We start from the raw sequence: 13,923 nt of genomic DNA, 5'->3' as shown, positions 1-13,923 counted from the left end.
GACTAAGAGTGAGGATCACTTCAGACTCAAAGAGACATAGACATAGTTCTATAAAAAGATGGCCACAGGTAACAAAATGGTCCGTGTATTGTTCCCTCAGATTGGAGGTGAGATTGTGAAAGCAGATCCATTAAAAATAATAACTTCGAATTCATGGTCTGCGGAGTGCTCTCTCTCTCTCTCGCTCGCTCGCTCTCTCCACCATTCTCTCTCTCTCTCTCCACCTCTCTCTCTCCGCCTTTCTCCGCGTGTTCGGGTGAGAAGAAACCGTCTTACCCAATACACTATCGTGGTTGCTTAACTGACGTTAAAAATTTAAACATGATTTTTAAGGGCGATAAATCGATTGCGGTATTCGCAGTGAGAACGCTGTTTAAATCATATTATTTTGGTATATCTTGAGCATTTAAAAAATCTTTAAGGGCAATTAAAAATTATTTTGAAGTCCGCGGCAAAGGAGACGTGACTATCGCCGCAATCACACTGCAACATTTAGCCGTTTTCTCTGGATCTAGATAGATGTACAAGTTTAGTTACACCCACCGTGATTGTACGACACGGTCGATCCAATTTCTCTTTTATGTTAATTCTAGTTTTATAGTTTTAAAGTTGATATGAAAATTGAGTATTTTGTAAAACTAATAACATGTAGAGCCAAGTACTTCTAAACGTCGTATGAAGTGAAAAGGACTTCAGTCTGAGAAAAAATCAAGACTGGAAATTTTTACGTTTCATCAAGGGTATTAACTCTCATGGTTTATTATTTTTAACTGTGAATTCCGACTGATTTTGTTGATATTTTTATGGCAGTTTGGGGCATAATCCAGTAAGTGATGAGGTGTTTTATGGCAGTTTGGGGCATAATCCAGTAAGTGATGAGGCGTTCACAAATCTTTCTTTGAATAAATATTTAACGGCCTCCTTCTCCAACTTTCCATCACATGTTATCGTGTATTGTCGATTGAATGTAGGATTGAACGGGCAGGTCAACAACTTACAAAATGGCGTCCTTCGCGTTCGCGAGGAATATGAGCACGTGCTTTGAATATGTATAAATATGTGTACTGGCTCAGCCAATAGATCTATAAAGTCCACTCGTAGTATTGGTTTTAGTATTTTCCGAAAAAGATCACTTGGGCGAATGAACATAGTGAAAGCCCTGTACACTGACAGTAAAACACACAAGCTTTTAATGTATTGAGTATAATTTCAAAATGTAATGTTTAAGATGAGAAAGATCAGTTTAAAGCAAATTAACCCCCTAGCATTAATTACAGATTAATTTCCCTTTTTTTTACTATCTGCACCAAAGACATGCACCAGAAATATAACTTCCATGCTTAGCAAAAGAAGTTCCTGTTTGAACAAAAAATGATAAAAATGATTGCTCTTGTTGTTGTGTCAGAATATCAGATCAAAGTGCCAAGTTTAGAGAATAAAAAATATATAAATATAACAGTAAGTTCAGTCTGCATATAATTGGGCTTCTTTTAATTTTTTTTTTGTGTCCATCCCAGAGGTGCAATATTGTTTTAAACAAGATGACTGGAAAGAACTGAATTTGTCCAAGTTTTATGCTAAATTTGGTGTCAACTGACACAGTATTTGCATAGAAAATGGCAATGTTAAAGTTTACCACGGACACACAGGCACAGACACAGACAACCGAACACCGGGTTAAAACATAGACTCACTTTGTTTACACAAATGAGTCAAAAACCATTTTGAGTTCTGTGTTCTGAGTTCTCTGTCTCTGTCTCTCTCTCTCTCTCGCCCTTACTACCACCACTCTCTACCTATCCAGCACCAATTTATCTCTTATCGAATGCACTGGCGATCAAAATATTGTTCATCTTCTGCATTCACGGGTGCATCTGCCTCGTTCACTGGTTTCCACAGGTTGACATTCAAAATTTACGTGCATTGCCCCCACCACTTAGACAGCTACACTCCGTGTTCAGGGGCAGGTGTATGATGGCTTGTGGTCTTGATTCCAGAACCCACCGACCACTGGAGTGCATTACGGCAACAAGCACATTTCGATCTTGTGCATGCGTATTCACAGGATGGAGATTCAAGGACGAGTAGGTATGCACACATGTTGATCTTGGAGACTGGAAACTGTTCTTCCCTTGAACTTAACAGGCATTGCATGCAATGAATTCGAGCCTTAAACATCACAGAGCTGCAACTGAGGCGTTGTGCGTTCGAATTCTTCGGCTGGCACGCCCATCAGCGATCTAACGATCTCAAAGTTCAGGAACAGTTACTTGAAAGGCTTCAAGCTTCCTACCACATGACCCCAGAGTCTAAGGCATTGCAGTGAAATGATCCAATTTCCTGACCTTTCCGAGCCAGCAGAGCCATCCTTATGGATGGCGATCGATTGATTTACCTTTCACACCGGTTTCACGTAGATTACACTGACAGGAAATGGCTACTTCAGTCCAACAGAGATGATGTCCTTTGAAATCAAACGCCACAGCTCTGTAGCGGTAGGTGGATTTGGTACCATTCTGTAAAAAGACGTTTCCTACTGTGTTTCCACGAGGGTGTAAGTGGGGCTGTGAATTGAAGTGAGCATCGTATCTATTTTATCTCCTCTGAAATACTTATGTCACAAACGTTGGTGGAGTGGAACATGTATGCAGCAGGCAAGCAGGGAGACAGACAGACAGACTGACTGACTGACAAAGAGATAGAGGCGGTGATTAATGGGATTTGATCACATTTTAGGAACGCCTTTTGGCCGGAGTCTTTCGCTGATTGGACAATAAAACAAAACTATAGGTTTTCTTTTTCTCTCTCTTCTCCCCCTCTCTCTCCCCCACCCTTTCTCTCTCTCTCTCTTTCTGTCTACCTATATCTGTCCGTCTGTCTGTCTCTCCCTCACTCTCGCTCTCTATCACTCTCTCGTGACTCCAATTCTCCCTCTCTAGCTCTCTCTGACACACCTCTCCTTTTTTCTCTCTCACAAGTGAAACCATTAGAGACACAGCGATACGAAGGATTAGAATCATTTGCTTTGAGAGGTCTCCCACTTTTCCTGAAATAAAAGCTCTGGAATCATGACAGATCCAAGGCCAAACGCTTCAAATTCCTGACACCTGTAAGCCGTCCTCACAGTCACGCGATCAATGACCAGAGATTGTATTATTTCATTCTGTCGGGTTTTACGTGACCGTTTCCTGGTGACTGAGAATGTTGAGACAGTTTCAACCCCCACCCCCCACACCCCCCCCCAAAGATACACTGTCCTAGAGAAAACATTGAAGAGCGAACACAAAATGGTTGTTCATTATTCTCCCTGATTGTGTCAGGGTGTTTGTGAGAGCTGAAAGCACTTTAGAAACAAGTTTATTTCTAGATTCGAAGTCTGCGAAATGCTTTCTCTCGCTCATCACTGTCATCCTTCTTCAACCCCGACCCTCTTTACTGTCTTTCCAAAAAAAAGCATTAGGGATCCAACTATTTCTCGTCTTCTGTCAGCATCCACGAGTTGCAACTGCCACGTTCACTCGGTGTTTTTGTTTTTTTTACGTATGAGCCTTTACACACGTATCATCGTTTTGTTTCAACCCGTGATTCTGATAGCCATACTCAAGTTTTCGGGAGCAGGTGCTACTGTTTTTGAGTGTCTTTAACTCTCTCCATACGAACGGCGAAAGAGACGACTACTAACAGCGTTTCACCCCAATTACCATCATCAAAATATTGCAAGCGGAAGGCTCTCATACTGAAGAGGTGAATGTTGACAAAGAATACCACAATTCTGACGACGGAAGCTAAAGGTTGGGTCATTGAGACACCCACTGGACATCCGAGGGGTCTGTGCAGAGGAGAAGAGAGGACTGGCCGTACTGAGTGAGCTAAGGTACCGCCAAACCGCCAGGTCTTGAAACGTGGTGATCCCGAAGACTCGAACCATCTCTGCCAGGCACTTTGCAGAAAACAACGGGACTGACCACAACGCTGTGACAGAGCTATTGTCGCAACCGTCAGTGTTCCAACAATCGGAAAAATAAGGATCAATTCAAAGGGGAGAAAAAAAGTTTTCCGCTTCCTACTACAAGGCCCACGAGAAAGAGGTAACGAGAAATGTCTAAAATGTGTACAGAGAGAGAGAGAGAGAGAGAGAGAGAGAGAGAGAGAGAGAGAGACAGACAGACAGACAGACTGATGGACAAAATGGACAGACAGACAGACAGACAGACGGACGGACAGAGATAGACAGACAGACAGATTAGATAGATAGACAGAGAGAGAGAGAGAGAGAGAGAGAAAGAGAGAGAGACAAACAGACAGGCAGACGGACAGAGAGAGAGAGAGAGGGGGGGGGGGGGGCGAGAGAGAGAGAGAGAGAGAGAGAGAGAGAGAGAGAGAGAGAGAAAGAGAGAGATCTCAGTGGTATTAATCAACTGATTAGTTGATGTTCCACTTACCTTGTCAACACCTGACAAACAGCATCCGTTGTCTCTTTCTCTTGGTCTGTGGCTGCTCTCTGTCTGTCTGTCTGTCTCTCTCTCTCTCTCTCTCCGCTCCACTTCCAATCTGGTCCAATCCGCCAACCTTTCAGCATTCCAGAAGTGAAGTGAATGAATGTTGTTTTCAATTCGCAGCCTGAATTTTTTTTTTTTTTTTTTACCATCTTCTTGGATTAGTGCGAAACTACCAAGCAGCAGAGGTATTGAGTTCTATGCTTTGATTTCAAAGTACATGATCTGTGCAGACCTTAAGTGGTCTTCATTTCCTCGCAGCGTAATTTCCGTGAAACCGGTGTTGAAGAAACAAACAAACAAACAAAAAAAAAACAAAAAAACAAAAAAAAAAAAATCGATACCGATTCATTATGTATCTGAAGAATCGAGGGCACCAGGAAATTGGATCATTTCACTGCAGTTTCCCCCAAACTTTCTTTAAGGGCGTTGTGGTAAGGAAGCTAGGAAATATTTCAAACAAATGTTCCCATTCTTTCGGATAATTAGATCGCCGATAGACGGTCATGGCCGAGGGTTTAAAGCACTGGCTTTCTGTATCACGAGGCCATGAGGTAGATGGTTCAAATCCCGGTGCACTTTTGTGGTTTAAACCTCGAGCTTTTTTTTTTTTCTTTGTCATTCACCCTGGTCTGTATGGCATTTGTACAGACATAGTAGTTGTGTAAAATGGTTATGTACGTAAACGTCCACTCGTTGAATCAAATTAACATAGAAAACGATGTTCTCACAGGACAGTCTGTCTTTTGGCATTAAAATGTTTTTATACTCTTTTCCCACACACAAAAAAACAAAAAAAACAACAAAACAAAAACGGCCCCTGGCGTGAACCATGTTTGTGTGTGTGTGTGTGTGTGTGTGTGTGTGTGTGTGTGTGTGTGTGTGTGTGTGTGTGTGTTTTCGTACAATAGTATGACTTCTAAAGAAACAAGAGAGGCAAGGCCTTCAAGACTCACTTGTGATACACTTTAAAAAAAAATCTAATCGTTAAAATGTGTTCTGTATTTGTTATTATAAAGCTTCGGCTTAAAAAAAAAAGAAAAAAAAAAGTCCTAACCAGATTCGAACCCCGCGTGTTCGGATGAGAAGAAACTGTCTTACCCATTACACTGTCGTGGCTCCTTAACTTACGTTCTAAAATTTAATATTTCAAAATACTTTTTTAAAGGGCAATAAATCAATTGCGGTACTCGCAGTGAGAACGCTGTTTAAATCATATTATTCTGGTGCATCTTGGGCATTCCAGAAATCATTAAGGGCAATAAAAAAAAATTCTTTTTAAGTTCGCGGTAAAGGAGACGTGGCTATCGCCGCAATCACACTGCAACAGTCAGCCGTTTTCTCTAGATCTAGATAGATGTACAAGTTTAGTTACACCCGCCGGGAATGTAGTACGACACGGTCGATTCAATTTCTCTTTTATGTTCATTCTAGTTTTATAGTTTTAAAGTTGATATGAAAATTTAGTATTTTGTTAAACTAATAACATGCAGAGCCAAGTACAAGTACTTCTAAACGTCGTATGAAGTGAAAAGGACTTCATTTTGAGAAAAGTCAAGACTGGAAATTTTTTCGTTTCATCAATTCAAGGGTATTAACTCGCATGGTTTACAATTTTTAACTGTGAATTCCGACTGATTCTGTGGAGATTTTTATGGCAGTTTGGGGCATAATCCAGTAAGTGATGAGGCGTTCACAAATCTTTCTCTGAATACATATTTAACGGTCTCCTTCTCCAACTTTCCATCACATGTTATCGTGTGTTGTCGATTGAATATAGGATTGAACGGGCAGTTAACAACTTGGAACAAAATGGCGTCGTTCGCGTTCGCGAAGAATATGAGCACGCGCTTTGAATGTGTATAAATATGTGTACGCAATTATTTTTGCCCATGACCTTCAGGGCTCAGCCAATAGATCAGAAAAGTCCACTTGTCATATTGATTTTAGTATTTTCCGAAAAAGACCACTTTGGCGAATGAACATAGTGAAAGCCGTGTACACTGAAAGTAAAGCACACAAGCTTTTTATGTATTGAGTATAATTTCAAAATGTAATGTTTAAGATGAGAAAGATCAGTTTAAAGCAAATTAACCCCCCTAGCATTAATTACAGATTAATTTCCTTTTTTACTATCTGCACCCAAACGTTTGCAAAATGAATAAAACTTCCATGCTTAGCAAAAGAAGTTCTGTTTGAACAAAAAATGATAAAAATGACTGCTCTTGTTGTTGTGTCAGAATATCAGATCAAAGTGCCATGTTTAGAGAATGAAAAACAAAAAACAAAAAAGAACACAAAAAAAAACAGTAAATGCAGTTTGCATATAATCTGGCTTCTTTTTTATTTTTTGTGCCCATCCCAGAGGTGCAATATTGTTTTAAACAAGATGACTGGAAAGAACTGATTTTGTCCTATTTTTATGCCTAATTTGGTGTCAACTGACAAAGTGTTTGCAGAGAAAATGTCAATGTTAAAGTTTACCACACACACACACACACACACACACACACACAACCGAACACTGGGTTAAAACATAGACTCACTTTGTTTACACAAGTGAGTCAAAAACAACAACTACCAAAGAACAATCTCTGGTAATCAATACGTATGCCTTCTAAAGAAAAAAAACCAACAAAAAAACAAAACAAAAACAACAACAACCAAAGAACAATCTCTGGTAATCAATACGTATGACTTCTAAAGAAAACAGCAACCAAAGAACAATCTCTGGTAATCAATACGTATGACTTCTAAAGAAAATAGCAACCAAAGAACAATCTCTGGTAATCAATACGTATGACTTCTAAAGAAAACAGCAACCAAAGAACAATCTCTGGTAATCAATACGTATGACTTCTAAAGAAAACAGCAACCAAAGAACAATCTCTGGTAATCAATACATATGACTTCTAAAGAAAACAACAACAACCAAAGAACAATCTCTGGTAATGAACACGTATGATTTCTGAAGAAAAAAACAACAACCAGATAATAATCTCTGGTAATCAATACGTATGACTTCTGAAAAAACACACAAAAAAACAAAAAACAACAACAACCAAAGAACAATCTCTGGTAATCAATACGTATGACTTCTGAAGAAAAAAACAACAACCAGATAATAATCTCTGGTAATCATGTGGCTGCAAAGAGCTATGCACGTCAGAAGTTTGAGCTCCTTGCATCTGCCATGACTCCAGAGCATTGTTAAAAAGAAAGTGGAGAAAATCAACAACAACAACAACAAAAAACCAAAAACAACAACAACAAAAAAAGAAAAAAAACACAAACAAACAAAAACGTGTACCCAAGTATTTCTGATCCCTGAGACAGGTATGTCGCTAATTGGGTCAGCGATTGAGGACAGGAAGAGAGAGGTAGTTGGAGGTGGGGGTGGGGTTGCGGGGGGGAAACAAGGTGTGAGACAGCTTGAAAAAGAGAAAGCGGGGTAGGGGGGGGGGGGGGGGGGGGGTGGGGTTGGTGGGTTTCACATTTGACATTGTTGTTCACAGTCCTGCTGCCGATCGCACAGGGCCATACCAGGACTGCTCAACTACATATATAACACCTAACCGCCGCGATGGCCATAAACCCCTGCCGCATTTGAAAAAGAAAGACAGCTGTAAAACTACACAGTTCATGATGTATTATCTTAATCACTGTAAAGCTTTCCTTTTTCTTTTTTTTTAAAGCAAACAAGACTAGGCTGCGCAGAGGACAGCAGCCCTCACAAATTATTCGCCAGAGCGAAACAACACAGATAGTAGTTCATCACAAACTGCGGAAACGAGAAAGAGAAAAAAAAAAAAAGTATGAAAGCTTGCTGAAAACACAGAAGAGGGGAGCGGGCGAGGAAAGCAGAACAAGGCAGAAATAATGAAGGAAGAACAAGGCAGAAATAATGAAGGAAGAACAAGGCAGAAATAATGAAGGAAGAACAAGGCAGAAATAATGAAGGAAGAACCAAGACAGAAATAATGAAGGAAGAACCAAGACAGAAATAATGAAGGAAGAACAAGACAGAAATAATGAAGGAAGAAAAGGCAGAAATACTGAAGTAAGTAAAAGGCAGAAACACAGAAAGCAATGGAAAAGACATTTCCAGAGGGTTGAGATGATACTTAGACACACTCAAAGTCCCCCACCCCCACCCCCCATCACACGGGGGTAAAGGGCTAGGTTATATCGGAAGACGGGGGATGTCAAAGACAAACTAAAAGCTTCATCATCCATGCATGAGTTGGTTACAGACAAAAGTGGACTCCAAAACTGTGACCACATCTCAGCTGTGTCTTTCTGTTTGTGTGTGTGTGTGTGTATATATATATATATATATATATATATATATATATATATATGATAGCCAGTTATGTCCGAGGAGGCAACTGCTGTTCCGACTATTTGGGCTAGAATTTGATTATAGTGGAGAGTGTCTTGCCCAAGTACATCCCCACTCTCTCGGCCAAGAGGGTTTTAGGACAGTCGGTGTTGGGATGGTTCCCAAAGGCCAACCAGCCCACAAGGCTGCAGCACTAAGAGCCAGTGCAATTTTGCCTCCTGGTTTGAGAGTCATAGTCCTTCACAAAAGACTAAGCTGTAAATGGTTTCCCATTGACTGGAGAAACCATTGATAATACAGCTCTCACTTTGCTGTCTGTCTGTGTACCAGCCTGTGATATCCCCCCTCCTCTCCCCCCCCCCCCCCCGCTCTCTCTCTCGCTCTCTGTCCACTCCACCAAACACACGAACCATCCCTCATCACTTACCACCAAGCCTATCAAGCATACCGCAGATCGCTAATTAAGTAGATATGATGAAGCTTACCCACGCTCTTTACACACACAGCCTCAGTTGCACCCTGCCTCTGGATTATATACACTTCAAAACCATTCACTGTGTAGAATAAGACCAAACCACAACCACCGCCTCTTCAGCTGTATGAAATGTAATTTCTGAAGACATGATCTCTGCTTGACTCAGTTCAGCCGTCTTCAACTTGCCTCAAATATCAAAACAAAATGTTTGGTTGGGAGTTGTTTGCTGGATGTGTGTGTGTGTGTGTGTGTGTGTGTGTGTGTGTGTGTGTGTGTGTGTGTGTTTTGCTTTCCACTTTCATAAGACATTGTTCTTGAGTCATGACCGATTCAGTGAACGGAAACATATTTCCTGACAACTACGTTTCTTCACAACCACACGATTGATGGCCAGAGGTTGTTCTGTATCATTTCTGCACTGAAGAAAAGAACAACTGCACTGAGTGTGGGTGAAACACCACCTCAGCCCACAAGACACGATATTCATAAACAAAAAAACAGAATTAAAAAAAAATGTGAGAAGTGACAAAATGCTTTTTCTGCGTTATTTTTCGTAGGTGCAGCTGAGGGTGTGAAAGCAGATTCCTGATTGATGGTCTGTGCAGTGTTGTCTTTCAGCTTCGCCTCTTCTCTCTCTCTCTCTCTCGCCACCCACAGCCCCCTCGCTCTCTCCCCCTCTCTCTCTCCTTCTCCCACTCTCTCTCTCTCCTCCCCCTCTCTCTCGATACCCGCACTCTCTTCCCTTCTCCCCCCCCCTCTCTCTCGATCCCTCCACTCTCTCTCCTTCTCCCCCCCTCTCTCCCCTCTATCTCTCTCCCTTTCTCTCAATCCCCCCTCTTTCTCTCCCCGTCTCTCACGACTCCCCTCTCTCTCGATCCCCCTCTCTAACCCCTTCTCTCTCGATCCCTCCACTCTCTCTCCTCCTTCTCTCTCTCGATCCCCCTACTCTCTCCTTCTCCCCCTCTCTCTCGATCCCCCCCCTCTCTCTCCCCCTCTTTCTCGATGCCCCCTCTCTCTCGATCCCTCTGTCTCGACCCTCTCTCTCCCCTCCTTTCTCTCGATCCCCCCCCTCTCTCCTTCTCCCCCTCTCTCTCGAGGCCCCCCTCTCTCTCGATCCCCCACTCTCTCTCTCCTTCTCCCCTTCTCTCTCCCGACTGTCTATCACTCTCTCCATCCCCTCTCTCTCTCACCCACTCACTTTTTTTTTTTTTAAATAGAAGGAATTAGCTTTCAGCGTTCACGGGCTTTAACTCCCGAGACCGACCAACTCGCTATTTTGACAGCTTTAATCAAGAGGTATGTACGCATTTGCTGTGTCCGCGCTTCTGCAGCCTATCAGAGTTGACATAAATTACGGTGACTTAAACATGCATATTATACCTTGTGCAGATCCTAGTCACGAAAAGAGTTCACATACTGGCACGTCTGCACGCACGTTGACCCACGAGATTGGGGAGAAAAAAAAAAAAAATCTGCAGATCCACCCTTAATTAATCAACCCACACGAGGCGCTTCCAAGATTCGAACCATGGGGCCAGTGAGACCCGCTGGATATATACCAATCCAGGGGTGGGTTGCATGGGCGGACTGAGCAGCGCTAAGTTTGCTTATCGTTAAAAAATTCCACACACTTAGGAACATTACTTAGCTCAAAGCAAAACTCGGCGCGTGCAAAGATCGCCCCCGTGCAGCACCGACCCAGTTCCCCTAATCCATTTTGCCTGTATCGCACCTGTTGGTCACGATACAACGTTGTCAGTCAAAGATCAAGAAACACTTGCCTGAACTGCACCTAATTTCCCTGGAGCCGTGGGGGAACTGCAGTGAAATGATCCAATTTCCCGACGCCCCCCCCCACCCCCGCACGCCCCCCAAGCCCCCCACCCTCCCCCTCTTTCTCTCTCTCTCCCTGCAGAGCCATTTGATCAACGCGGGGATCGATTTGTTTTCTCTGTGTCACACACACACACACACACACACACACACACACACAAACACACACACACACACACACGCACGCAAACACACACACACACACACACACGCACGCACGCACGCACACGCACGTTCTCCAGAACGTTCACACCGAGGGGGAAATGAAGACCACTACCACTTTACTTCAGTCCAGCACAGCACAAACCCCGTGTCCCTCTGGAATCAAAGTGTAGGCCTGCTACCAGCACCATACCTCTTGGTAGAGTGTGGCACTTTCTCCATGAGCCGTGGTTTTCTCTTGTTCTGAACATACAGCAGGGCCAGAACTACTGTTGCTGTGACTGTGACTTCTACTTTCACAGGATCTGTGGCACGTTGTTTAACAGACTGGTAGAGTGAACCCCGGGTGTGAGGAACGGTTGGGGGGGGGTGTGAAATGGGGAGAGGGAGGAAGGGAGAGATAGAGGGGGAGGGAGAGAGAGAGAGAGAGACGGAGATAGAGAGGGAGAGAGAAAGAGAGATAATAGGAGAGAGAGATAGAGAGGGGCAGATAGAGAGAGAGACGGAGACAGAGAGGGAGAGAGAGAGAGAGATAATAGGAGAGAGAGGGGCAGATAGAGAGAGAGACAGAGACAGAGATGGGAGGAGAAAGAGAGAGAGAGACAGAGACAGGGAGACAGAGAGAGACACAGACAGACAGAGACAGAGATGGGAGGAGAAAGAGAGAGAGAGAGAGAGAGAGAGAGATCTGGGAGGACTTGAACTTTTATCGAGGGAAAGTGACATAGTGGAGAAGAAGAAGAAGAAACAGTGTAGTGTGCTCAGAAGGCTGGTATGGTAGAGCAAGTGAGGCGGGGATGGGGGTCGGGGGGTGGGGGTGGGGGGTCAGGAGATGGAGAGAAAGAAGTAAGAGACAGACAAAAAGACAGACAGACATACAGAGACTATAATGATTCTGATCATAACGACAATGATGGTGACGACCGACCATAGTGACATTGATGATTATGGTGACAAAAGTGTGACCGTTTGTGTGTGTGTGACAGAGAGAGAATAGGGAGAGAGGGAAAACAGAGAGAGAGACAGAGAGAGGAGGGGGAGGAAGAGAGAGAGAGAGAGAGACAGAGAGAGAGAGAGAGATAGAGAGAGAGAGAGAGAGAGAGAGACGGGGGCCAGAGAGATAGTCAGAGAAATAGACGAAGAGACGAAGAATATATTTTGTGAAAAAATAACTGACACTAAATGTTCTGTTGAAACGTATAGGTGTTTGCAATTTTTCTGCACGACATACACTTTTAGCTGAAGGAACTTTAAAAAAAAAATTGATAAAACGCTAAGAGAGAGAGAGAGAGAGAGAGAGAGAGAGAGAGAGAGAGAGAGAGAGAGAGAGAGACGGAGATAGAGAGGGAGAGAGAAAGAGAGATAATAGGAGAGAGAGATAGAGAGGGGCAGATAGAGAGAGAGACAGAGACAGAGATGGGAGGAGAAAGAGAGGGATATATATAGCGAGAGAGAGAGAGAGAGAGAGAGAGAGAGAGAGAGAGATGAGAGGAGAAAGAGAGAGAGACACAGAGACAGGGAGACAGAGAGAGACACAGACAGACAGAGACAGAGATGGGAGGAGAAAGAAAGAGAGAGAGAGAGAGAGAGAGAGAGAGAGAGAGAGATCTGGGAGGACTTGAACTTTTATCGAGGGAAAGTGACATAGTGGAGAAGAAGAAGAAGGAAGAAGAAGAAACAGTGCAGTGTGCTCAGAAGGCTGGTATGGTAGAGCAGGTGAGGCGGGGATGGGGGTCGGGGGGTGGGGGTAGGGGTCAGGAGATGGAGAGAAAGAAGTAAGAGACAGACAAAAAGACAGACAGACATACAGAAACTATAATCATTCCTATCATAACGACAATGATGGTGACGACCAACCATAGTGACATTGATGATTATGGTGACAAAAGTGTGACCGTTTGTGTGTGTGTGACACAGAGAGAATAGTGAGAGAGGGAAAACAGAGAGAGAGACAGAGAGAGGAGGGGGAGGAATAAAGAGAGAGAGAGAGAGAGAGAGAGAGAGAGAGAGAGAGAGAGACGGGGGGCAGAGAGATAGTCAGAGAAATAGACGAAGAGACGAAGAATATATTTTGTAAAAAAAAACAACAACTGACACTAAATGTTCTGTTGAAACGTATAGGTGTTTGCAATTTTTCTGCACGACATACACTTTTAGCTGAAGGAACTTTAAAAAAAATTGATAAAACGCTAAGAGAGAGAGAGAGAGAGAGAGAGAGAGAGAGAGAGAGAGAGAGAACGTAAACTGCTTTGCAGACACGTTAGCTGTGCAAAGAAACGGGGAGAACACAAAATAATCATCATAAGCAGAGGCAGGCAACAGAACAGAAACGATACAAAAGGAAATATCATGGCAAAGTTTGCGTTACAAGGAGGACCTACAGATACATCACATATTATGTAAACGTAGAATCTGTGGTGGTGCACAAACATGTTGGCTGTGCAAAGAAACAGGGAGAACACAAAATAATCATAAGCAGAGACAGCAACAGAAACAATACAAAAAGGAATTACCGTGGTACAGTTTAAGTTACAAAGAGGCCCCTACCGACGTTTCATTTACTATGTAAACGTACTTACTGTCCGAGTCTGCCGTTGAGGCGAAGAAGACTTAAT

General features: G+C 43.1%; 1 long non-coding RNA gene across 2 annotated transcripts in view; it reads right to left on the bottom strand.

Annotated features, from left to right (window-relative positions):
• LOC143279941 (uncharacterized) overlaps nucleotides 1-4,564 on the bottom strand; it is a 44,289-nt gene extending 39,725 nt beyond the window's left edge. The window contains exon 1 of one of the 2 annotated variants that reach the window (XR_013054974.1): nucleotides 4,443-4,564. This is a non-coding gene — a long non-coding RNA (uncharacterized LOC143279941). The remainder of the gene's footprint in view (nucleotides 1-4,442) is intronic. The other variant, XR_013054973.1, reaches the window with a different exon arrangement.
• Between the last annotated feature and the right edge of the window lie 9,359 nt (nucleotides 4,565-13,923).

This window comes from Babylonia areolata, chromosome 3 (assembly GCF_041734735.1).
Source record: "Babylonia areolata isolate BAREFJ2019XMU chromosome 3, ASM4173473v1, whole genome shotgun sequence".
Classification (NCBI taxonomy): Eukaryota; Metazoa; Mollusca; class Gastropoda; order Neogastropoda; family Buccinidae; genus Babylonia; species Babylonia areolata.
Note: the sequence above shows the minus strand (reverse complement) of the source record. Positions and strands in the feature narration are given on the sequence as shown.